Below are 24539 nucleotides of genomic sequence, written 5' to 3'. Positions count from 1 at the left end.
GAAAAGAAATGACTCAAAATATTTTGTTGTTTTGCAAAGGACCAAATCTTGAATCTAGGACCAAATCTTGAATTTTTTCACTCTTTGCAACACTCCCAATAAAAAATTACTTCCATGTGTCTAGCATATTACAATGTGCAAAGTACATTCAAGCCCATCACTTCATTGACATTTCATATTCTTAGAAGCCAAGACTTTGAGATTCTTTCACATTTAGTTAGGTGAATCAAAATTATTCAGTGTCTTTCTCTCCCCAAGATTAAACAGTGTCCTTCTATCCCCAAGATTTTGTGACTAAAGTTGGGATTTCCAACAAAGAAAGAACAAAGAAAATATCATTGTTTCCCTATAAAACATAATTTTAATCAGAACATGATGAGAAGCAATCTAATTCAAAAGTTGCACTTGATTCTTCCTACAGCATTTCTTTCTTTCATCATTTCTAAAAAGTCAAAGAAGTCTATCCCAGAAAGGATGGTTTGGTCTGGAAATGTCAGAAATAGACATACTGTCTTTAAAAAAAATAATAACAAAATAAGGCCTGGACATATAACTTAATGTAAGGTACCTGCCTCTCTTATGTGAAGTATCACATTTGACTCCCAGCAATATACACACACACACAAACACACACACAATATTTTTTTTGTTTTTGTTTAGGGGCCACACTTAGCTATAATCATGGCTTACTCCCAACTCTCTGGCAATGCAATGTTGGGGAATGAACACAGGAAAGCCATTTGCAAGGTCAGCATGCACCACTGTATTATTGCTCCAGTCCCAACACTTAAAAGGAAAATCCTTCAAAGGACTCCAGAATTAGAGCATCTTCAGAATTAGTTAATTATATGGGGTGGATTTTGTTATGAGCCCCACAACTTCTCAGTCCTTGCTTCAATATTAGGTCAGGGAAAGATTGTTCCTAAGGTCCAGAGTTTATATCCTAAACAGAAATCTCTAGGAGAATGATACACACTATCTTCCTTTCTTAGAAGAGAGAAAACTCTTCCAAGAAGTGCTGTTCCTAACCTAAAAGACTTCCTCTCAAACATGCAGACAGGAACATGTGCATCATGTTACTTTAAAATCCACTTTTGTCAAAAGGCATGGGATTACTCTGCCTAGACAAGGGAGGCAACCATGATCATCACTGGAGAGATACCACTTAAACAAGATACTGGGGTTGGGGGGGTAGGGGATGGGGTGGAGAAATTATAGTTTGAGGAACCCAGATGGAGAAATATGCTTTAGTAAAATTCTGCCTGGGTTTATGCTACCATCTGAGATAGAAAGGGTCAGGAACAACATCTTCGTATTCTGCCTTGTATACATCAAGTGTGTGTGTGTGTGTGTGTGTGTGTGTGTGTGTGTGTGTGTGTGAAAGAGAGAGAGAGAGAGAGAGAGAGAGAGAGACTTCTGTGACCTTTCTGTGATGATTCTTCTCCAGACAAAATAATCCCAGATTCTAAAAACATTCCTGAAATAACCTAAATTTGAACTTCCTCTTGGCTCCATCAAGTACAGCCCAGAGTTATACCTTGAAGTTCACTGGCTAACTGCCTCCATTGTTAGTCATTTGCACTTAGGTATGAATTAATTATGTTCATTAATTAAGATTATTTCTAAGGTTTCTAGGGGAGAAACAATAAGCAATGGAGAAAATGCAAGAACGCAGCCAACAGAAGAGTGAGGCGGGGAAGGGGAACCCTGCCAATGCCACTGCCTTATCATTTGGCCTCGGGTAGAGCAAGATAAGCAGGATATACTCAAAGGAAATACACAAAAGAATTCCTAACTGTCAGGTAGAACAAATTCATTCATTCACCAAATAAATATTGACTGACTTTTGAGGCCCCGATACTGCACTAGACATTATACACACAATTTTAAAAGCACAAAACAATATGCATCTACTTGCTGAGTATCTTAGTTGGCATGAAGCAGTGGAAGGGTGATGATGGACAGCTCAAAGGATCAGAGGATGATGGCAACATACATCCAAAGGATGTCATGAAGAATCAAGGAACAGTTAAGTTACAGGGAAGGCTATAGACCACTCAGAAGGTCGGGCCATGGAAGAGTTGTTCTAAAATGACAGGCTTGAAGCAGAGTGAGTGCCATAAGAAACCAGATGAGGACCTAGCTGCTGTAATTTAGGGCAGTAGGTGGAGACTGGCTATCTCCACACTGAAGAAAGCCAACGGGATCATAAAAACCAACTGAATGGGTGGCCAGATGGACTTAGCTCTGAGCCTCAAAGTTGGGCCACACAATTCTTGCAATCTGGGATGAGGATTGGTCCCAGACCCTGGATCCTACAGCAGAGTCAAATTTCTATATGGGTGTCACACAATTCTGGAGGTTGTATTTACTAGTTAATAAAGATCTTCCCTCTCATCTATGCTCTTGCTTTATAGATAAATCTTCATTGCTCCTATTTGGGAGCTGTTGTGACCCATTGGATCAAGGAAATTGTTCAATCTCACTTCTAGAGATAGCTTCTCTGGAACACCAAGTTACTCTTGAACAAAACACTATTTCTCAGCATTACAGGAACTACTAACCAAGAAAAGAGAGTTGCTGAAATCTGGAATTTAAGATGCATACCGCATAGTTGACTTCAAACTGCTCAAATCTAAATAAAACTTAGCTGTATAATATAGTTGGACACATGAACCTTCTAAAGCAGATTCACCCCCAAGTGTGAGATGTCTGTTAATAAAATAGACATCTGTTGTGCTTTTGTCACATTTGTCCCTCTTGTCAACATGTTCATGGTTGCAAACCTTAGGCAATTGATAATTTTCTACCAGCACAACATTCTAGAAAGTTACCTATATGCATAATACTCATCAATTTTAATTAACAGCCCTGGTTGATTTAATTATTAGATTCGTGGAATTTTCCATTTAAATACCAGCTCTTCATTTTTAAGATAGAAGGATATGGTTTCTCTCTTCTAACCAGAGAAAATTGCTCCATAATATACAAACAAATCCTCTGCTTCCCAGAACTGATGGCAAATTTGCAAAGCTCCATAAAACTCATGCGTGACTTGCTGCTGCAGCTGCATAATTAAAAGAAAACTAATATATTGACTAGTTTTCCTCTGAATAGCATTCATAAGTCACTGCTGCTGAAAAAAAAAAGCTTGTTGCTAAATAGATTATGACCAATACCATTTTATGATTAAAGAGAAAGAACAGCTCTGGGTTTCCTTGTCTAACCCTCTCATGGAAATCCAAAAAGTTCCACTGGCTAGGCATTTTTTTATGTCTTGAACCATCATGACTACCATAAAGAGATAGTTTACCAATGCACAGATTTGCCACCAGAACTATTGCTTTATCCTTGCTACAAAGCCCCTCTGTCTACCAAACCCAATCCATAGAAGGCTTATTTTTAGTGGTGACTAAAGAACTCCGTGATCTAATTTATGCACACATATAAAATCAATAATTACTTAGTCGACCTTTTCATTCGTCTAAATTTGGCCTGGCATAATGGAAGTTGCCCACACAGTTCCCATCTAGAATGATAAATAGGAGACAGCAGTACATCTCTATCTTCTCTCTGAGGGTCAGATGAAATCAGAGGCAGCTCAGACCTCAGCTTGCCCTTGCACCAAGACACACATATTTGAGGCAGATTTCATTTCACCAGCAGCATACTTCTTTACAAAGATGGGCACTAACTTTGATTCTGATCCAGCCTGGTTTGGTGTAGGACTTGTGCCTCAATAATATTTAACCATCAGCCTTTTGGCCCTGCTGCGGATCGAGCATGATGGAAGAGCCCAAAAGAGCGCCCTTGGACTCCAAGCAGCCCACTGAACTAATTCCGGCACAGGATCGGAGACCCCATGGCGGGCCGCGACAGTGGAAACCGGGCATTCCCCAATTCTTTTAACCTCTCTCTCTCAACCCCTTCCTCCGGAGCACAGCGCAGGGTCTACGGCTTTCTGAGCACAAAATGGAGACGTCGAGCCTCTCTCTAGGTTTCTCCATCTTATGAGCACCATAAAAGGGTAAAAGTTTGTAGTGATGTTATTTCTGGTTGTACTTTCCCTGGACTTTATACAGAAACCCAAAACCGCACGGCCGCGACCTAATGTCATCTTAGCATCAGCAATATGTAATGGTTCCTTTTTAATGGGTCGGACTTTTGTGGGAGATCCTAACAAGAATAGTAAGTCTTTTGCTGAAATATTGAAGGCAATCAAAGTGGTAGCTATCTCTCTAGACTGAACTAAACTATATCCCCATGCTGGCTGAGAAGAAATATCCTTCTTTCTCGGGAAGAAACGCGGCGTGGTGTCAACCACAGTGTGATGTCCATTAAGCAAACAGACCTGGTGGTATGGGAATGGGATATAAGGGGAAAAATTATGTACATGAAACAGCGGGATGCTGGTGGAATCTCGAGCCGGAGCCTATACCAGCGCAAGACCTTTGGTTCCAGAAACTGCTTGCAGACACTCTACTAGACTATCAACTAAGCCAGAGCCCCACGCCGGCTGATGACGGGAAATAACCATTCTTTTCGGTTTTTTTCCCTTGTCAGACAGCGTGGCGATTACTAAACAGGCATGAACTCGGTGGCGCGGGGCAAGGGGGAAAAAGAAAAGTTATGTAACAAACAGCGGGACTTAATATCTCTATATTCTTAGCAATGGAGAACTATCAAATGTTTCCTTGGCAATAGGACTGTCTTTTTCTTTTTGGGGGGAAACCCCAGCAACGGTAGTGAGTTGTGTGTTGAAACATGGAATGTAATCGAGATAAAGCGTAAACGAAGTGAAACTTATCACTTACAAGGGTGGGGACTGTGGAGGTGGGAGGGGTCAGCAGGTATACTGTGGGGTTGGTGATGGAAGATGGGCACTGGTGAAGGGAAGGGTGTTTGAGTATTGTATAACTGACATAATCCTGAGAACTATGTAACCCTCCATATGGTGATTCAATAAAATTTAAAATAATAAATATAATAATATTTAACCATCAAATTAACACGAGTATTTTTTGATAATAAGTGCCTTTGGCAATAAGAAAAATAGCTCTTAAGATAGGTGCAAGAAATAAAGATATGTAGATAAAAAGCTTCCGGATTCTCAGTACAAGGTGTAGAATGAAGTGTGCCTGGGTCCAGTTAAACTTCTAGGAATATTTCTCCATACCTAATGTCTTCCAGTACTTCTTTTTTTTTTTTTTTGCTTTTTGGGTCACACCTGGCGATGCACAGGGGTTACTCCTGGCTCTGCACTCAGGAATTACCCCTGGCGGTGCTCAGGGGACCATATGGGATGCTGGGATTCAAACCCGGGTTGGCCGCGTGCAAGGCAAACGCCCTACCCCTGTGCTATCACTCCAGCCCCCCAGTACTTCTTTATTTGGGAAGGTTTTCTTTATATTGTCCAAAGCCTCAGCAAGTCTAATTTGTTTTTGAATGAGCAATTTTAAAAGACAAGATTTCTGACTCTTAGACTGGCCTCTTCATTATTTGTAAACTTGCTCAGAACAAAAAGGCAACTCTCTTCTTATTAGAATGACCTTAGGCAGAGATAGTGGAGCCTATTTTGTTTGTTTGCTTGCATGCTTGCTTGCTTTGCCTTCGGATTTTTTAACCTGCCAGAAAGTCTATCTTCCCATTTTAATTTTGTTATCATCAGAGCAGAACCGAGACCTTCATGCCTCAAGGTCAGCCACACCCTATGTCATGAATTCCATGCCATTGTTCTTGAGTGAGAGAGTTGGAAATCTTTGTCAAATGGTTTGACCAGAAAAAAAAAATAAATAAATAAAGATTGCTTCTTTACACAGTCTCATTTCCCCAACCAAATTATATCACTACAAGACCTATTACTTTCCCTGGAACTCTTGTGTCCTTTATAACTTCATAGCCCATTCTAGATCCATTCAGTTAATTAAGCTTCTTCCTATAAGGGAGCTATGAATTGATAATGTGCCTAATAACAATGGCATAATAACAACAATATTACTACTGAAGTACCTTTTATTGAATATTTTTATGCAACTATGGTGTGCTAACTGCTTTTCTAAATTCTATTAACGCACTGAATCTTGATCCCAACTCATGTGTAGAACTATAATTATTTCTATTTTGCTGATGAAACCAGAGAAGAACAGAGGGAATAAGTGTCCTTGCCCAAGGTCATAAAGATAATCCACAGTCAAACTGGACTTTGAACCGGGGTCTGATCACAGGGTCCAGAGTCATTTACCAAGCTCTCATTGTTTGGGATTTCTGCACGGATGATACGATTTAAACCTCTTCATGGACTCTGCGCTCCAACTCCAGCTTCATTCTGTGGATGAGTCTATAGTGCCTCTTTGGATTTTCTGCATGGTAATGTGAGTGCAATGTCTAGAGAAGGTTCTGAAAAAAGACTCCGCCAAGAGGACCTACTAAGTACCAGATCTTCTCTGAGACGAGTCCCTGTGCTGCTCAGCCTCCATCCAGGAAAGTGAAGCATTCCTTAGCACGAATGTCTGGCATGTAAAAAGCACAGAGCACATCCAGCAAAGGCTGACACAAGGGAGTGGTGGAGAAAAGATCACACAGCCTTGAAGCCAGGAGGGGAGGGAAAAGAAGTCAGAGAAGAGGCTTTGGAGCACAAAAGCCCAGGCTCTGGGGGGCTGGGGCCAGCTGCTCACATCTCTGCATAAAACATGGGCACAGAATGGTCGAGGGACACTGTGCGTCAGGGTCCCGGGGGCTGCCAGCAAATTGGAGAGTGTGCCTTGGTGAAGAGAGGAGTTCAGGAAAAAAGAGGGAAAGGAGGCTTTTCTTTTGCATGTGCCTAAGAAATGCATATTGCGCTGAGCTAAAGGTAAAATCAGAACAATTCAAGTGCTACGACACTGCCTGTGTTGCTTTAAATTCTCCTGGCAACATCTAACACCCCTCACTAACACAGAGGGGAATCTAGCCACCTGTCAACCCCAAGACACACTACCGACTGTTCAGGGACATATTCTAGACAGGAAGGAGCCTACCACAATAATTACAGCACAATGGGACAGCCTTAAACAGTACCATACTCAGTGCATTATCTAAGGCCCTTTGTCAGCCCCTCTGAAAGTCAGCAGCTAACTGGGCATGCTTTACTGGCCAGAGAAACTGATGTTTGGCTTTAGGTGATTTGTGGAATCTGAATTCTCATTATTCTAAAGTATTACAGTCCACAATTGAAAACCTCCAAGGAAGGCACACCAAGTGCCAGAAATGACAGAGAAATCTAGGGACACTAAGAGTGTTTAATTACACACACAGGATTTTTAATGGATTCATTCCACTGGAGGAATGTGCCAGTATTTTTACATTTTTAAATTAAAAATAAAACCTTAAGTAGTGTTATTTGGTGAGTGCTTAGGCGCTTAAAACTTGTTTACAGGATAATTAGTATAAAACCAAAGAGTGATGTAAATAAGCAAGCCTCTGCAATAAACATTCTAGAGCAGATGATCAAAAAAAATGAAAGCGTGGGAAACAGTCCTATTGTCCTCAGGAAGACAGTGGGAAGATGCCCTGCTCTCCATCACCATGTCTGTACAAAGAGAGAGGACAGTCCTATTGTAATCAGGAAGACAGGGTTTAAGGAAGATGGTCTGCTCTCTGTCTCCAGGCCTGTACAAGAGAGAGAAAAAGAAAGAGAACCTGCAAGAGTGGGGAGTAAAGAAAGTTGACATCTAGGGGGACATTCAAATAATTTATTATGTATTACATGGCTGAATTATAACTGACAGGGGACATACGTGTCTACTAAATTTTGATGACATGTCTATTAAGAACATAAGGAATTGTTTGCTCTACCTCAGGACAAATTAGGAGAAGTAGAGACATCTAAGAATTGACAAGAATCTGAAAATTGAGAAATCTTTCATAATAGGGAGGCCCCATTAACACAGAATTAAAATCCCAGAGGGAAGTGGTAAACTGTATCCACTGAGATTATTTCAGGCAGTATAGGATGGGGGGTCAGGGGAGGTGTCAAGCAGTGCTCAGGGGGTGGAAGGCCTCTCCCAGAGATACTCAGCTAATAAGGCCTCGATGCTCAGGTTCAAGTGTGCTGGGGACCACCAGGGCTATATCCAGCAGGGCTGAAGGCCATGAGGTTCTAGGGATGGAACACATGATCTTGAATTATCTTTCCAGCCCTCAATTGCAATTCTTCAATGACAATTTTCAGAATGCCTTAAGGTCAGTCAAGTCCTGATATACTTGAGAAGGGGCATCCACGCCTGAAGTTCAAAATCCTAGTCATGCATCAGAAAGAAGATCAGGGCTGGTAGCACGGGAACTAAGACTTAGGTCTATGGCTTTTGGCTGACTTGATCAGAGGCACTACATGACCTTACAAGCATAGCCTGGTGTGGCTTCCCTCAAGGATCCTGGCACCACTGGAGGCCATAGTGGCAACATCTTCTCAGTCCAGCCTTGACTAGAGGCTTCTCCCCACCCACACACCTGAAAAGCACACTAAAGACAGGGAATCACTAAGGTCCTCAGGGAGAGTCTGAATCAGTAAGTTTAGTGGTGCTGGAATCTATACATTGAAAAATTATTCTTGCAATTCCAGCAAGGATAAAGTAACAGGCATCACACTTAACAATCTACTAGAACTAACCATAAAATAAAGCTGGACACATTTTCAGGCATTTTTTTCAACATATCAAAAAAGGAAAAGAACTGGTGAGCTCCATTTTCACCTCAGCTTTCTGCCTGGGAGTCCTGGGGTGTGTGGGGGCCAGGGAGGGGGAGGAGGGCTGGGGATCTAACGTGGGGATTCACATAAACAAAGGTAGTACTCTACCACTGAGCCAAATCTCTAGCCCCTAAGGGGACCCTATTAAAGGTATTCAAACAATTCCATGGTATGGTTCATGAAAAACCATACGCAGAATGACTAATACATCCCAAGATTTCATACTACAATTATTATGAATTTATCTGCAAAGTAATGATTTTCCCAGAAGAACAATTTCATCTCAACAGATATCATAGAAACTAATATTAAAGGGACAAAAATAAGAGTTGGATTTTTGTAACTATAGAGCTATAATTCATGTTGGTTTTTCCTTTGTGTTTTGATTTTTTTCCCATTTTCTTCCCCCCCCCTTCCGTTCTCCTCAGTGTCATCATTCTGATGTCTGGGGGTTCCCCCAAGAGAGTGGCTCCAGTGTTCAAGGGCTTAGTTGTGCTCACCAGAGACAGTACATCTGGTTCAAATGCTCACACACTTAGTCACAGTGCTCACTGGAGGTTGCACTCTTACAGTTGAGGTTCTTGCAAGTGCACTTGCCGGAAGCCATACTTATTAGCTGTGGCCACTCGTGTACACTCTGGTTGCATGCTCACCAGGGTCCTTGTAATGCTCAAACATGTGCTCACCAGAGTCATATTTCCTAACCAAGAAGCTCTCCCATCATTTACTTGTGGTGCTCGTGGCTGGGGGCAGCAGGTTATCTTTCGTTATGATTCTTGCATATACCTGGCTGCAGTGGAGTCAGAAGTCGCTTGAGGTGCCAGTGTTTTCAAACAGTAGAGCTGCCAACTAAATAAATATGGCAGCAATGGGGATTGAATTCGTGGCCTTACATGTGGGCAGATTTGTCAAATCACTAAGCTACCCCTTGGACTTCAAACCAAGGAGTTCATTTTGTTTTCATTGTTATAGTCATGGGGCTGGAGTGATAGTACAGTGGTAGGGCATTCGCCTTTCAAGCAGCCGACCCATGTTCGATTCCTCCGCCCCTCTCGGAGAGCCCAGCAAGCTATCAAGAGTATCGCGCCTGCATGGAATAGTCTGGCAAGCTACCTGTGGCATATTGGATGTGCCAAAAACAGTAACAAATAAGTCTCACAATCAAGAGATGTTACTGGTGTTGCCCGCTCGAACAAATCGATGATCAAAGGGATGACAGTGAGACAGTGACAGTGACATTTTATAGTCATATAACAGTGACATTGTTATAATCATATATATATACATATATATATATGGGCTCTTTAATTTCTAAGTTTCATTAGAATTTGAGGAGACAGAAGCACTTAGAATATGTTGAGCAGAAACCTGAGAGAGGGTTTCGCACAGAGTAGCCCTAAAATTTGAGTTTCCTTTACTGCTTCAGCTAGATGTTAATCTACCCATTGACGGATTTAGACCCCAAGAGACCAGCAGAGAACAAATACTGGGGAACTGTGGACAGTGTGGACATTTTGAAGTTTCACAAAACTGGGAGGCATTAAACTTCTAAGCAACCAGAGTGGAAAGAAGTCAGGCATTCAGTGAAGACCTCAGAAGGCCTTGGTTGAAGAATTACTCTTGAGACTGAAGCAAATCTCAATGGAATTAAGTTGGTTTGTTACTAAATTAGGTGCCTGATAATGCAAACTCTAGTTTCCTTTATAAAATTTAACGCTGTAGCACTGTAGTCCCATCGATTTCCTCAGGCAGGCACCAGTAATGTCTCCATTGTGAGACTTGTTGTTACTGTTTCTTTGCATATCAAATACACCACAGGTAGCTTTCCAGGCTCTGCCCTGAGGGTGGAATATTCTCAGTAGTTTGCTGGGCTTTCCAAGAGAAACAGAGGAATTGAACTCAGGTAGGCCACATGCAAGGCAAACACCTTACTCACTGTGCTATCACTCCAGTCCATAAAAGATAGAAAACACATATTTTCAATAATTCACAATGTCTAATATATAATATAATTATTAAAAATAAGAAAAATGTGACCCATGCTCAAAAGAAAAACCATCAATATTAATAGGCCAAGGGATAATGTAGATGTTCATTGGGATTATAAGAGGATTGCTTTAGCATAACTGTTATAAATATGTTTAATAGTTTCATAAAAAGACAGACATCTGAGGACATAGATAGGTCTCTCTGGCGAGAAATAGAAACTACTTTTTAATAACCAAAAGAAGATTCTAGTGGTAAATATATGAAATTTTTAAATTTATTGGGTTGGTTTAAAATGCATTAAAGACTACAGAAAAAGGTGATAAACATACTTACTTCAGGCAAATAAAAATTTAAATACTAGGAGAAAAAGACTTGATAAAATCTCTGACCTAATAAACTATCAAATGGGTTAATATATGCATGATTGGTATAACAAAACAAATGGAGAAAAAGGCTGGGGGAAATTGTGGAGAGATATCAGGTTAGAAAAAAGTTGTTTTAAGACTTAAAAACCAAATATAATCTTGAGTGCAAAGCCAGGAGTAACTCCTGTACATCGCTGGGTGTGACCCAAAAAGCCAAAAAAAAAAAATATTCCATTGTAGGATAACATTGGGTTTGTCCTTTTAGCCTTGCCACAGGGAACTTAGTTTACCTTTCTGTATGGACACAGGAAGACAGTTAATATTATGCTTTGTGACCTGGGAGCTGATTAACTCCAATAGTATTTACTCCTGGGCATCTTCTTTCTCGACTCAGCTTCCCTTAGTTCCTAGCACCCCAAAAGACAAGGGATGAAATGGACCCAAGGCAAGCTGTGAGCTATGGTGGCATCGAAATGGGCCAGGCCAAAGCACCACAATACTCAACTATAAATTGAGAGCATGGTCATAGACAAATAATGTCATGATCTAAAAGTAACAACAAGACTAGGATATTAGGAAATTAATCTCAATTAACCTCGATTAATTAAATGAAACTAGGAGATTAATCCCTGCTGGGATCAGGGAGACTAACCTGACCTGAGGACTGTGGTCTGGAATATATAGTGAGATGTCCTAAAAAATAACCAAACTTTAAGTCTGATATATCTCTTACTGTGCATACAGAATGACATTGCTAGAAATATTTGAAGTAGATTTACTACAACTATTTAAGTGGGTTACTAGCTGAGGAAGGAAGAAAGTGACACACCCTTGTTTGGATCCCACCGTTGAGCGGATCTCCTAGTAATCTGGAGTAATCTCCTTAGATGATATTTTGTTAATCTCCTGGAGAAATGGTCTTACCCCTCTTTGTTGATTTGTTATGTTCAACCCACCTTTGTGTCACCACCCTATGTAATTGCTATATAAACTAAGACTGTAAGGGGAGAAGGGGCAGAGGCAAGACAGAAGGGGCAGAGGTAAGACAGAAGCAAGGAGAAGAGACAGAAGCAGAGAGAAGACACAGAGGCAAGACAGAAGACACAGAATCAAGAGAGAAGACATAGAAGTGGAGAGAGAAAACACAGAAGCAGAGACAGAGAGAGGTTGGAAGAGACCAGAGGAGAGACTACAGAGACAGAGATAGAGAGACAGAAGAGAGCACAGCTGCATACACAGAAGCAGAGCACAAGGAGGAGCCATACCGATCTGGTCCATACACAGTGGCTTGAGAGCACAGAATGCGAGTGGCGAGAGAGAGAGAGAGAGAGAGAGAGAGAGAGAGAGAGAGAGAGAGAATGGCGCCTGAGAGTCCTCGAACAAGCGAACAACACAATACACATCACATCCCCCATCTGCGCACGCGTTTGTAATTTTTTACATTCCATATCTGATGCAAGTTGACAGATACAAGAAGGCTTAATAGATCCCAAACAAGATATATATCAAGAAATCAATGTGTAGGTTAAATATCAAAACTAATAAGGAAATCTTAAAAGCAGCAAGAGAAAAAGACATTATATTTAGTGCAACAATGATAAAAATGAAAAATTCTCTCTCTCTCTCTCTCTCTCTCTCTCTCTCTCTCTCTCTCTCTCTCTCTCTCTCTCTCTCTCTGCCCCTTTCTCTGTTTTTGGACTACACCTAGTGGTTCTCAGGGATCACTCCTGGTGAGCTCAGGGAACCATATAGAATCCAGGTCTGCCATGTGCAAAGCAAGTGCCTTACCCACTGCACATCTCTCTATCCTGAAAAAAACAATTTCTCTTTTAAAGCAATGCAAAGTGGAAGATAGTGGAATGATATCTCCAAAGTATTAAAAATAAGTATATCCAACTGGGAACTTAGAATTCCATCAAAGTTAAAAGTACTCTTCAAAAATGAAACAAAAAGAAAGTCAAGACTTGCATGACCACAGAGAAGAAAGTTCTTCAGATGGAAAGGAAGAATAGCAAGACTCAGTCGTACTTAATAGGACTTAAGTGGTAACCCAAGGTATTCTTCTACCCCCCTCCATCATTTATCCCTTTAGTGTAGAGTTAAATTTGGGGTTGGAGAGGTGGTCCTCAAAACACACTCCTGGTTCTGTGCTCAGGGATCACTCCTGGCAGAAAAGATGAATTTTTAAAAGTAAAAATCTTAACACTGACTTTTAGAGTGTATAAGATACAGAGAAAGTATATTACAAGTAGGAAAATGGAAGTAGACTGAAAGTTTCTTAGAGATGTGATACAGCAAAATTGGAATCAAGGCAAGTTCTGAAAAATTAAGGATACACATTTAAATAGAAAAGCATAGTTAAAAATCAAAATGACTAACAAAGCAATAGTGAATACAAATGTAATATAACCAAGTAATTTTTAAAATTCAGGGGAGAAAAATACCAAATAAGAAATTGTATGAGTAAAAAGCAAACAGCAACATAGTAAATTTAATAGCAAGCAGCAGTATAGTAAATTTAATAGTAAAAATAATTCTATAATAGAAAAAAATAAATTGCAAATCTGACCATATTAAATAATCATGTTACATCTAAATGGACTAAACCCTGCAATGAAAAAGCAAAGATTATCAGAGTACATGACAAAAAGTACTATTTTAAAAGTCATTTTTAAAAATAGAAAGATACAAATGAGGAAAGAAAGCATATGCACATGCATATTTTTTAATTGTCTTCTGGTGTTTTCAGAACCAGCCCTATGCTCAGGATGGCCTTTCTAAGTGAACAGAGAAATTTCTGTGTGGCCGGTCAAGAACCACTGTTAGAACTACACATACCAGACAAGAAAAGCAAAAAGAACTGGAAAAGGAAAGAATAGATTTTGCAAACTCTAGTCATAAAAAAACTAGAGTGTACCCAAGTGTACATCAGGACAGTATAGAGAGTGATATTTCATAATGATAATAGGGTCAATTCAAGAAAAAACAGATCCTACCTTACATACATAGACATATACAGTTTCAAAATTCTTGAACCAAAAATTGCTTCAAGAAATGATAGATAAATGGAAAAGCTCTTAGTAATAACTGGAAATTTTAACTAACCCCAAAACCCCAAAATAGTGGGAAGATATCAAGAAGGATTTGAAGAACTCTATACAAACCTCTCCATTCTGGGACCCATGTCTGAAGCTTACTGATTTACTCTATCCCTTTAACTTTCAGCAGTCACAAATAAACAAATAAATAAACAAAAATCTTTCAGCAGGCCGTCCCAGCCAGATTATTCACTTTTTTTTTAAATTAGGGGGATAAATTGAGAAACTCTTCAATTTCTACATTGTCGTACAATAAGGATTTTTTCTTTTTTAAAATCTGAAACTACATGATGCTATTTAAACCTACATTCTCTCTTGTAGGTGTGATTGGTTTTACTTGTTTATTGTGGTCTTGGGTCACACCCAGCAGTGCTCAGGACTTACTCCTGCAGAACTTGGGGAAACAACATGGTGTGCTGGAGATCAAATCTGGGGTGACTACGTGTAAGGTAAACCCGCTGTCCTCTGTACTACTGTTCTAGCCTTTCCCTTGAGGTTCACATAAAATAGATTTTTAAAAATAAAGAGGTCTTAATAATTGCATTATTCAGATGCTCCATTTGGCAGCATCTAAATATATATAAAAGACTATACTGATTATTTCTGGCCCAGTTTAATCATCACATTCTTATTTAATGAAAGAAATCAGGGCTAAAAAACTGAGAAGGAGCCCAATGGATTGGAGTGAATGCTTTGCATCAGCAGACTGGGGTTCCATTCCTGCCATGGTCCCCTGAGCACACCAGAAATGACTCCCTGATTACTGTCTTCAGTGATCCCCAAGCTCTGGTCCAGGAGTAGTCCCTGAGCACCACTATGTGAAGCCAAAAACAAAACAAAACCCAAACCAGAAACAACAAATCATTGCCTCATAAAGATTAACTTGACTTAGATCATGCAGCCAGTAAGTGATATGGATTTTAATCTACAGACTCTCATTCTAAAACCCACTGCTTTGTGAAAGACTTGGTAAATATTTAGTGAATTAGGGTAATGACTGGAGGAAATCAAATAACTCTTGCTCCAGTGATGTGACTTCTTTGACATAGATGATTGGTAAGGAGCCTAAAACATAACGCTTCTAAACCTTAACACCTTCCACTCTACCACATTGTTTAACATTTTCCACTTGAAAAATGACACACAGTTCATTGCTACCAGTTGAGTGCTACACTTGGACTCACTTATGTGGTTGACTTTGAATTAATTTTTGGTCATTGCTCATTCATAAACCTTTTACTACTGTCAATGTTTTCACAATCCTTACATTCAGACCCATGGAGGGTCATAATCCACAGTTATAGAAGCGATGGTATAAGAAAAGGAGAATTAAAATAAGGCAACTCATTTCTTTCATGCTTTACAGTGGCTATATTATATTCTACATTCAAGATGCTTTTTATAAAAAAACTTTTTATTGAAGATTCATGATTTATAACTTACTGATAGTTGCATCTTAGGCATACAATAATTCAAAACCAATACCTTTACCGGTGTCAAATTCTCTATCCATACCCAAACCCACTCCACACCCACCTGCTTAGATTTCATGTTTTCAGTTCTGTTGAATCTGTGTTTTGGGTATATGGCAATAGCCCTCATCTGTATCACTGGTATAACTGTAAACCCTGGTGCCTGTTAATCCATTACTTCTTGTTTTCATCATCCCCTTTGATTTTTTTCCTTCTCTATATGTCTCCTTTCTACACACTGGAGTCAAGGATGAACTAAGCAGCTCCCTTTTACTATAATAAATTTCCTCATCAAGTATTCTATATTCCACAGATAAGTGAATCATTCTATGTTTGTCATTCTTCTGATTTACTTCACTCAATAGGGTATCTTCCAGTTCAGACCATGTTGCAGCAAATTGCATGATTTTAATCCTCCCTTGCAGCTGTATAGTGTTCCATTGTGTATATATAACACATCTTCATAATTCATTCATCTGTCTTTGGACACCTAGATAGATTCCATAGCTTAGTTTTTGTATTCAAGTGCAGCAATATAAAATGGTGTGCATACATCCACTTGAATGAATGTTTTTAAGTCCTGGGGGATGCCCCAAAGTGGAATTGCTGGGCCCTTCAACAGTTCAATTAATTCAAGTTTACTGAGAACTCTCCGTACTGTTTTCCATAGGGGTTGTATCAGACAACATTCTCAGTAGCAGTGGTTATGAGTTCCTTTTTCACCACATCCCTGCCAACATAGATTGTTTCCACTATTTTTGATATATGCCATTCTCACTAGTGTGAGATGTATCTCATTGTAGTCTTGATTTTGATTTCTCTGATGATAAGTGATGCTGAGCATTTTTTCATAGGCCTATTGGCCTGTCTTCTTCTGAGAAGTATCTATTCATTTCCTCTCCCTATTTGTTGATAGGGTTTTTGAATTTCTGTTTGTTAATCTTTATGAGTACTTTATATATCCTGGATATCAAACCTTTATCTAATGTGTTGAATGCAAATATTTTTTCTCATTCAGTAGCTGTCTTTTAGTTTTAGTATTTTTAAAGGCAATTCATTTTAGCCTAATTTATTTCAATTGAATCTCCAGTTTTTCAGTCTAATCTCACACCACTGAAATTATGATTGCTTTAAGTCAGGTAAATCTATTGGGAAACACAAGAAAGTATGTAGTCTCCCAATTTTGTGTTTCAATCTCATTGCATCTAAAATCAACCAGTAATGAAGGGAGATATCCTTGCCAAACAATACTTCCTGTGACTTTTCAATGGCAATCAAATACAATCTGTGATTAAACATTCTGAACTATTTGTAGATACAACAGTTTTATTGTTCTCTAATGACTGCCTTCACTTTGTCAAAGATCAACATTCAGTCACTAGGATCGCAACCTAATCCACAGTTTTCCAGGAATTTTTCAGTCTTTAAATACTGATTTCAGGATGTTTCAACATAGTTATTTCTTCAACAATTTAACATTTCCTTTCGCCTTTGTTAAGCTAGGGACCAGTGGGTTTTAGCCCAAGGGGAGAGTTACACAGTTCTCTGAACTTTTCTTCCCAAGAAGAGTTGGAGTAGTGGGTAGCCATAATATCTTTTCTGGGGCACCTCAACCCTCCCCCACCCCGTTACTTCTAGGAAGCTAGTCCTTCAGTGCACTGAATCAGGGAACAAGGAGAAAGAGGAGTGTGGTAGCATTGTCTCAGAAATGGACTGACTTCTGGAGTGGTCTTACTTAAAACACTCTCTGTGCAGTGTTCCCTAGGATTTGGATCTTGTTCTCAGTTTTTCTTGGGACAACCCTTTGTGTACTAAGGGCCTGGTTAGAGAAGGGTCAGTCACATTTCTCCTTGGCTCCGATCACCTTTCAGTGTAGTTTAAAACTCCTTTCTGAAGCTAAATACAAACATGAAAGTTCATAAGTTTGTAACTACTCCACGGTGATCACTAATAATTTTAAAAAATAAAAATAAAACTCCTTTCTGAGAAGGAGGGTGGAGCCAATTCTTTGTAGTTTCTTAAACACCCTATGGTCAATGTCTTCTTTTAAATCCACATGGTTCATCACTTGGCATCTGAGACGAATGAGTTATTTTTTTGTTTTCAGGAAATTAGCATGTGGAGGGTATAACCCCCCACACACCCCAAAAATAGTCAACCTAGGGCTGTGAAACAGTGCATGAGTTTGAGTGCCTGTCTTGCATATACTGAATGTGCTCCTGGCAGCTTTGTTATTTAGGCCTGGATGGTCTCTATGGCTCCCCTCATCACAAACGATATCTGGCCACACAGTAGCCAGACATGTGTATGCATCACAAAAAGGATTGCAATTCCTGTCAAGCAAAGCAGGTAAAAAGATGTGTGATCAGAAGTGTGAGTCTGGTTAGCATGGTCATGAGCACACAGCAGTCCCCAGAGAGCACCACACCATAACTTTCATCCCTCGATTTAGAGTGTAACCCTCAGTGAGCATGTGTGCAAGTTCCACCACTGAGGTAATGCGAACCTTGACAAATATTAAGTCAGGTATCTGAGCACTGCAACCTGCTGTGTGACCCTCCACAAGCCCCACTTTCAGGCATGTGTGCACCTCTCAGTAATCACAGCAACAACAACAGTCAATGACAAAGACAAAGAGAAGAGAAGAACAGAGGAAGGGGGGGAAAATTAAGCACCTGAACTTGCCCACACCTGATCTCAGGCTTTTACCTGAGATCATTTTGAAAAAATCAATTTCTGTTGTTTGAGCTACTCTAACTGTAGTCTGCAGGCCTTCCAGACTAACAAGATCTCCTTTGAAGAGATTGATGATTAATAACCACCAGTCCAAAGGTTTGGATTCAATTTCTGAGGTCATGAGGAACGTCCTCAATAATCAGACATGAAAATTAGAGTTAGTGTATGTCAATTGGGCGAAATACAGGAATATTTAGCCAACGGTATAAGAAGACTAGGACACAAAATGAGTAGTTATTTGGGGGAAAGACCAGGCTAAGCTTTAGAAGACTCCAGCAGTAGACTTTTGAGATTTTATTGTACAAAACCACGCACTCATGATGACACTGGAGTGCAAGGTGAGGGTCCCAAGGAGCGTGACTGGATGAGAACAGGAATCCAGGTGATCCAGGAAGGTGAGTAGGCTGAGACCAGAAAGTCAAATGTGTTCATCCACACAGATGCTAAGTGACCAAGGCAGAATGATTGAGAGCAGTGACTTGCCACTTAGTGAAACAGGATTTTTGGGAACAACCAACCAGCCACATTTTCTGGTCACAGCCTGATCCTCATTCTGTAAGGAGAGGGCTGCCCTTCTGGAATCTGCAGTTGGTCTGGTGAAAAGTCTTTCCCATAAACTGAAAATCTCAGTCTAAAACCTTGACTCCAAAGGGTTACATACGAGTAAAGGAATTTTACCTGAATTTAAGAAATTGTATATTCCTAGCAGAAATTAAATCAAACGAGGTTCACTGTGATAGGGATGCAGTTCAACTACTAGAGCATATGCCTGACATGAGTGAGGGCTGGGACTTAGTCATTGACACTACACTGATATAGCCGCAGTGACTCCTGAGCACCAGTTAGGTCTGTGCTACCAGGTGAGCATTGCCAGCTATGGCCCATGTTAAAGAATGAAAACTATAAGGGTAAACTGAGTGTGATCCTAGAAGTCAAGTATAACTGAATTGTACATCTAGCCCTCCATCTTACTTGCTGTGTGCCCTTAGGTCAACCCCTTGGTCTTTAGAAACCTCAACGTTGTCATCAGTAAAATGCAGTTCCTCTCCTGCATACCTAGAACTCCAATGCAAACATATAGGGAGCTTATGTAATCAAAGGCCCACCACTGTAGGCAATTTCTGTTGCTGGAATACCACAGTGTTCCCCTTCCACTGTCTTACTGATAAAAATCAAGGCTGTTAACAAAAGTCAGACAAAAATGGATTAAAGACCTCGACATCAGACCACAAACCATAAGGTACATTGAAGACAAGGTCAGCAAAACCCTCCACGATATTGAAGATAAAGGTATCTTCAAAGATGACATGGAACTAAGCAATCTAGTAGAAACAGAGATCAACAAATGGGACTACATTAAACTAAAAAGCTTCTGCACTGCAAAATACAGTGATCAAAATACAAAGACTATCTACAGAATGGGAAAGGATATTTACACAATACCCATCAGATAAGGGGTTGATATCAATGGTATATAAAGCACTGGTAGAAATCTACAAGAAGAAAACATCCAACCCCATCAGAAAATGGGGCGAAGAAATGAACAGAAACTTTCCCAAGGAAGAGATATGAATGGCCAAAAGGCACATGAAAAAGTGCTCTACATCACTGATCATCAGGGAGATGCAGATCAAAACAACTATGAGATACCACCTCACACCACAGAGACTAGCACACATCCAAAAGAACAAAAGCAACCGCTGTTGGAGAGGATGTAGGGAGAAAGGGACCCTTCTACACTGCTGGTGGGAATGCCGACTGGTTCAGCCCTTTTGGAAAACAATATGGACGATTCTCAAAAAATTAGAAATTGAGCTCCCATTTGACCCAGCAATACCACTGCTGGGAATATATCCCAGAGAAGCAAAAAAGTATAGTCAAAATGACATCTGCACTTGTGTATTCATCGCAGCACTGTTTACAATAGCCAGAATCTGGAAAAAACCCGAGTGCCTGAGAACAGATGACTGGTTGAAGAAACTCTGGTACATCTATACAATGGAATACTATGCAGCTGTTAGAAAAAAGGAGGTCATGAATTTTGAATGTAAGTGAATCGGCATGGAAAGTATCATGCTGAGTAAAATGAGCCAGAAAGAGAGAGACAGACATAGAAAGATTGCACTCATCTGTGGAATATAGAATAACAGAGTAGGAGACTAACACCCAAGAATAGTAGGAATAAGTACCAGGAGGTTGACTCCATGGTTTGGAGGCTGGCCTCACATTCTGGGGAGAGGGCAACTCAGAAAAGGGATCACCAAGTATAATGCTGTAGGAGGCCATGCGGGGGAAGGGTGATGCGGGCTGAATGTGGGCTAGAGACTGAACAGAGTGGCCACTCAACACCTTTATTGCAAACCACAACACCTAATTAGAGAGAGAACAGAAGGGAATACCCTGCCACAGTGGGGTGGGGGGAGATGGGATTGGGGAGGGTCGGAGGGATGCTGGGTTTACTGGTGGTGGAGAATGGGCACTGGTGAAGAGATGGGTTCTCGAACTTTGTATGAGGAAAACATGAGCACAAAATTGTATAAATCTGTAACTGTACTCTCATGGTGATTCAGTAATTAAAAATAAATAAATAAAAATAAAAATAATAATAATAAATAAAAAAATCAAGGCTGTTAGGAGTTAAAAAAATAGCTAGGTTTTTGTAGATGGGACCCAAAGGCAAAAAAGGAACCCAGTGTATCAAACCAGAATGAGACCGGGATCCAGAGAGAAGATCCAAAGTAAACAGCACTAGTGTTGGCTACACAGTCTGGTTCAGAGAAAAATGCCTTTTGCAGAAGCATTTTCTTCCTTCATGATTGGGCAAGCAGTGCTACTGGGTTGGGCCCCTCCATAGTGACTGCAGGGCTGGACTAGAGGGGATGAAAGCTAAAGGCCTCCCTCTTGCACAAGAGGCTCTGGGCTGGAAAACCCAGAATCTGCTCCTTCCTCTAAAGAGGATGGCCTCTCCCAGATAAAGAGCCGAGGCTCCCAGGCAGTCAGAGAGAAAAGCTGCCCTTCTCGCCCAGAAACTCCTTCAAGTCCATTTGTGCTGACCTTGATCAAAGTTTCCCTGCTGTGGATTGGGACATGTCGGTACAGTGTTTGATAGAAAGACTGTACTCGACAGAGAAAAATTCTAGGATAGCCACCCAGAGGACACTGATTAGAGAGTCCTGTGACAGAGCCGGCAATCCACACATCCAGATGTCAAAAGCTGGTTAATTAAGATTAAGGCATATTTGCTTTAGCAAGTCCAGTCAATCCAATTCTGGTATGATTCTTTTCTTATTGTTCATTTCTTCCAACAGAAATGTCTTTGTCTCTTCAGAGTAGGAATGAGTAATAAAAATAGCCAGAATTTCACAATACTGGTGCACAATTCACAGTGAAGATATACTTATTTATTTGATAAAAGAAGGGTACCCTTGTAGGAAGGTATTCAGTAGTCCTGTCTTTCTGAAACAGAGATCATATGCCACAGGATCTCGGAGTATAACAGAGTAGGTGGTTCCCACTAACTGGAGAATAGGAGCTCGAAGTAAAGTCTCTCGCATGTTTTGCCCATTCTCCTGAAAGATAAACTTCATCTTCAGTCACAAGGAAGTTAGTCTTGAATGCTGCTGCTGACACCTCCATTTCTGTTTTTCCTTGCCGATTGTACAAAAACCTAGAAAACAGGGCTTCCACAATTTGCAAATTAAGATGACTTTTCAGCAGCCATAAACTCAAGTTGAAGAGTCTATTCAAAAAGTCGTTCTAAAGGAAGCAGTAACTGCTTTATTTGCTTCCATAAAACTCCAATGTGTGGGTGGGAAAATAAAAAAAAATACTTAGGTATAAACATTGCTATTTTAAGTTCCTTATACAACCTTTGCAATGTACCTACAAGGCAGTTCACATTGTTGAATAGGGATAGTGATAAAATTCTAAACAGAACTCATGAGATGAACCAAAACGATCTGAAGAAAGAGTTTTTTAATGGGATTTATTAGCAAGACCATCCTTGGGAATTATAGTGACATACATAGAAGAGTTTTGCAAAGGCAAATTGCACTATGTTGGGCATTATTCTACCTCAATTTAAAGGTAAAAGGCAAAAAACCAAAGGTCATCAGCCCAAGAGTATATTAATTTATACCTAATGTAGGTTTTTTTCCACACATGAAGAAGTCCAAAGGGGAAAAAATTATAGCTCCCACAAGAAACTTTCGGCAATAATCTTACATAATTTACAACATAAAACGACATTTCCATGTCCAGGAATTGTGGCTCATCAGCCTAGTAAAAATGGATCCATACAACTCATTTGATGCAAAAGTACTGTTAAAATCTTTAGGCAGTTGGCTGCTTTGCACACCCTGTTCTTCTTATTGAAAGTCTCACTTTCAAGAGGTAAAATTTAGGGACACCCAAATAGAAAGATAAATATGTGATCTTTGGGGGAAAAGAGGGAAAAGTGAAAGGACAGACCAATTCTTCTGAATCTGAAGAAGTATTGCTCAGCTAGTGTGCCAGTCGGGGCCTCTATCTTGCCCTGCACAGGCGCAGGGAAGCCCTGAATGATTTCATTATCTTTTGCTCTCCAAAGGGAAAAGGAGCCTGCTTTCCTATTTCATGATAATTGGATGAAGAAATGTGGGTGGGAGCACAATTCATTTCCAAGTTTGATGAATTATTTACCAATTAAAGAGACAAGCAGAGGAGGGGAGGGCTACATAACTTTGATATGAATGTTCTTTTTATTATATTATTTATACACATGAAATTGTGGCTTTTATTAACTAAGAGGTTAATCACTTGAATGGGATGCTTTGCATTCTTAACAATCCCATCCACAAGCAAATTGGCTAATTTTATGTTAGGAAAATAACCTGGCAATTTTTCTACGACTTATCTGTGTAGCACAGTTTAATAACAGTTTATAGTGTAAAAAATGAGTAAACTGGTTTGGAGGCTGATGTCGCAAAGCCATTCAGTCTTAGTGGCAGAGACAAGGAAATGGTCGCTAGGATTCTGGTAGAAAGTGAAGTTTGAAGAAATGTGGCTTCTAAGGTGGCCTTTTGAATTTATTTAATATGGACTCATAAATACAAGTGGGGGTTTGATTTTGTGATCAGAAACATTTCACACTATCCACATATATGGAATAAATTATATGTTTTCTAAACCTTGTTTTTATTTTTGAAATATAGGTCGCCCAATCAATAATCAAATATGGTATAAAAATATCCTATGTTACTCTGAGCTGCATGTCAGAACTATAATGATGAACAAGACTGACAAGTCTTCTCAATACTTTCATTCTATTGGAGAGAACAACAATACATGCATGAGAAACTAAACTAAACATTTGCATTTGTGATAAGTACTCTTAAAGAAATATGTCAGAATGAGGAAATAACAGATGCCTCCTCAAGGCATAAGAAACTTCAGAAGAATTCTCTTGGGATGATTTACCTAAGGAATGAAGAAGAATAAACACTGAAGTATGCAGGTAAACAGCATTCTAGGTAAAGAAAATAGTGAGGCCCTGATGATTAGTACTGAGAAATGTTTCTTATTTTCGAAGGAAGAAGGTTGGAGAGATGAAAAGAGGCAATTCACTTGTGACTTTGTAGGCCATGGCCATGTTAAAAAAGTTGGATTTCTCTTCACCTTTAATGGGAAGTCAGTGAAGGAAGTTAACGTGATCTTCTTTATATGATTTTAAGACCCTTCTTGCTACTTGGTGCAGAAACTACAGAAGAGAGAGTATTATACAGAAGAAGAGAGGACCCATAGAATCTACAGAAAGGGAGAGAGTATATAAAGTGTCTTTGTATTTCCTAGATGTGAGAAGTTGGTAATGCTAACTAAGCATAGACAAGAAATAAGAATATGAGTGAACAGGGACAGACTGTTTTAGAGGATGAATGAATCATGGTGATGAGAACATTGTGCCCTATCCTTTTCACCATGTAATAAAGGGAGAAGTTGACCAAAACAGTGACTTTGGTAACCAGAATATGCTTGTGCTAAATGCTGACCTAAAACTGGAGATGTGGATTTAGAAAGATTGTTCAGGGATTAAAGCACTCTCTTTGCATGCAGTCAAACCTAGTTTTGTCCGTGGAACCTAATATGGTCCCCCAAGCACAGAGAAGATATAGCCTTT

The 24539-nt window shown here is 39.9% G+C and overlaps 1 non-coding gene across 1 annotated transcript; it reads right to left on the bottom strand.

Annotated features, from left to right (window-relative positions):
• Positions 1 to 13807: 13807 nt before the first annotated feature.
• On the bottom strand, positions 13808 to 13947 carry LOC129403087 (small Cajal body-specific RNA 11). Its single transcript, XR_008629065.1, has one exon. It is a non-coding gene; the product is annotated as a small Cajal body-specific RNA 11 (non-coding RNA).
• Positions 13948 to 24539: the final 10592 nt, after the last annotated feature.

This window comes from Sorex araneus, chromosome 2 (assembly GCF_027595985.1).
Source record: "Sorex araneus isolate mSorAra2 chromosome 2, mSorAra2.pri, whole genome shotgun sequence".
In the NCBI taxonomy this organism is placed as follows: domain Eukaryota; kingdom Metazoa; phylum Chordata; class Mammalia; order Eulipotyphla; family Soricidae; genus Sorex; species Sorex araneus.
Note: the sequence above shows the minus strand (reverse complement) of the source record. Positions and strands in the feature narration are given on the sequence as shown.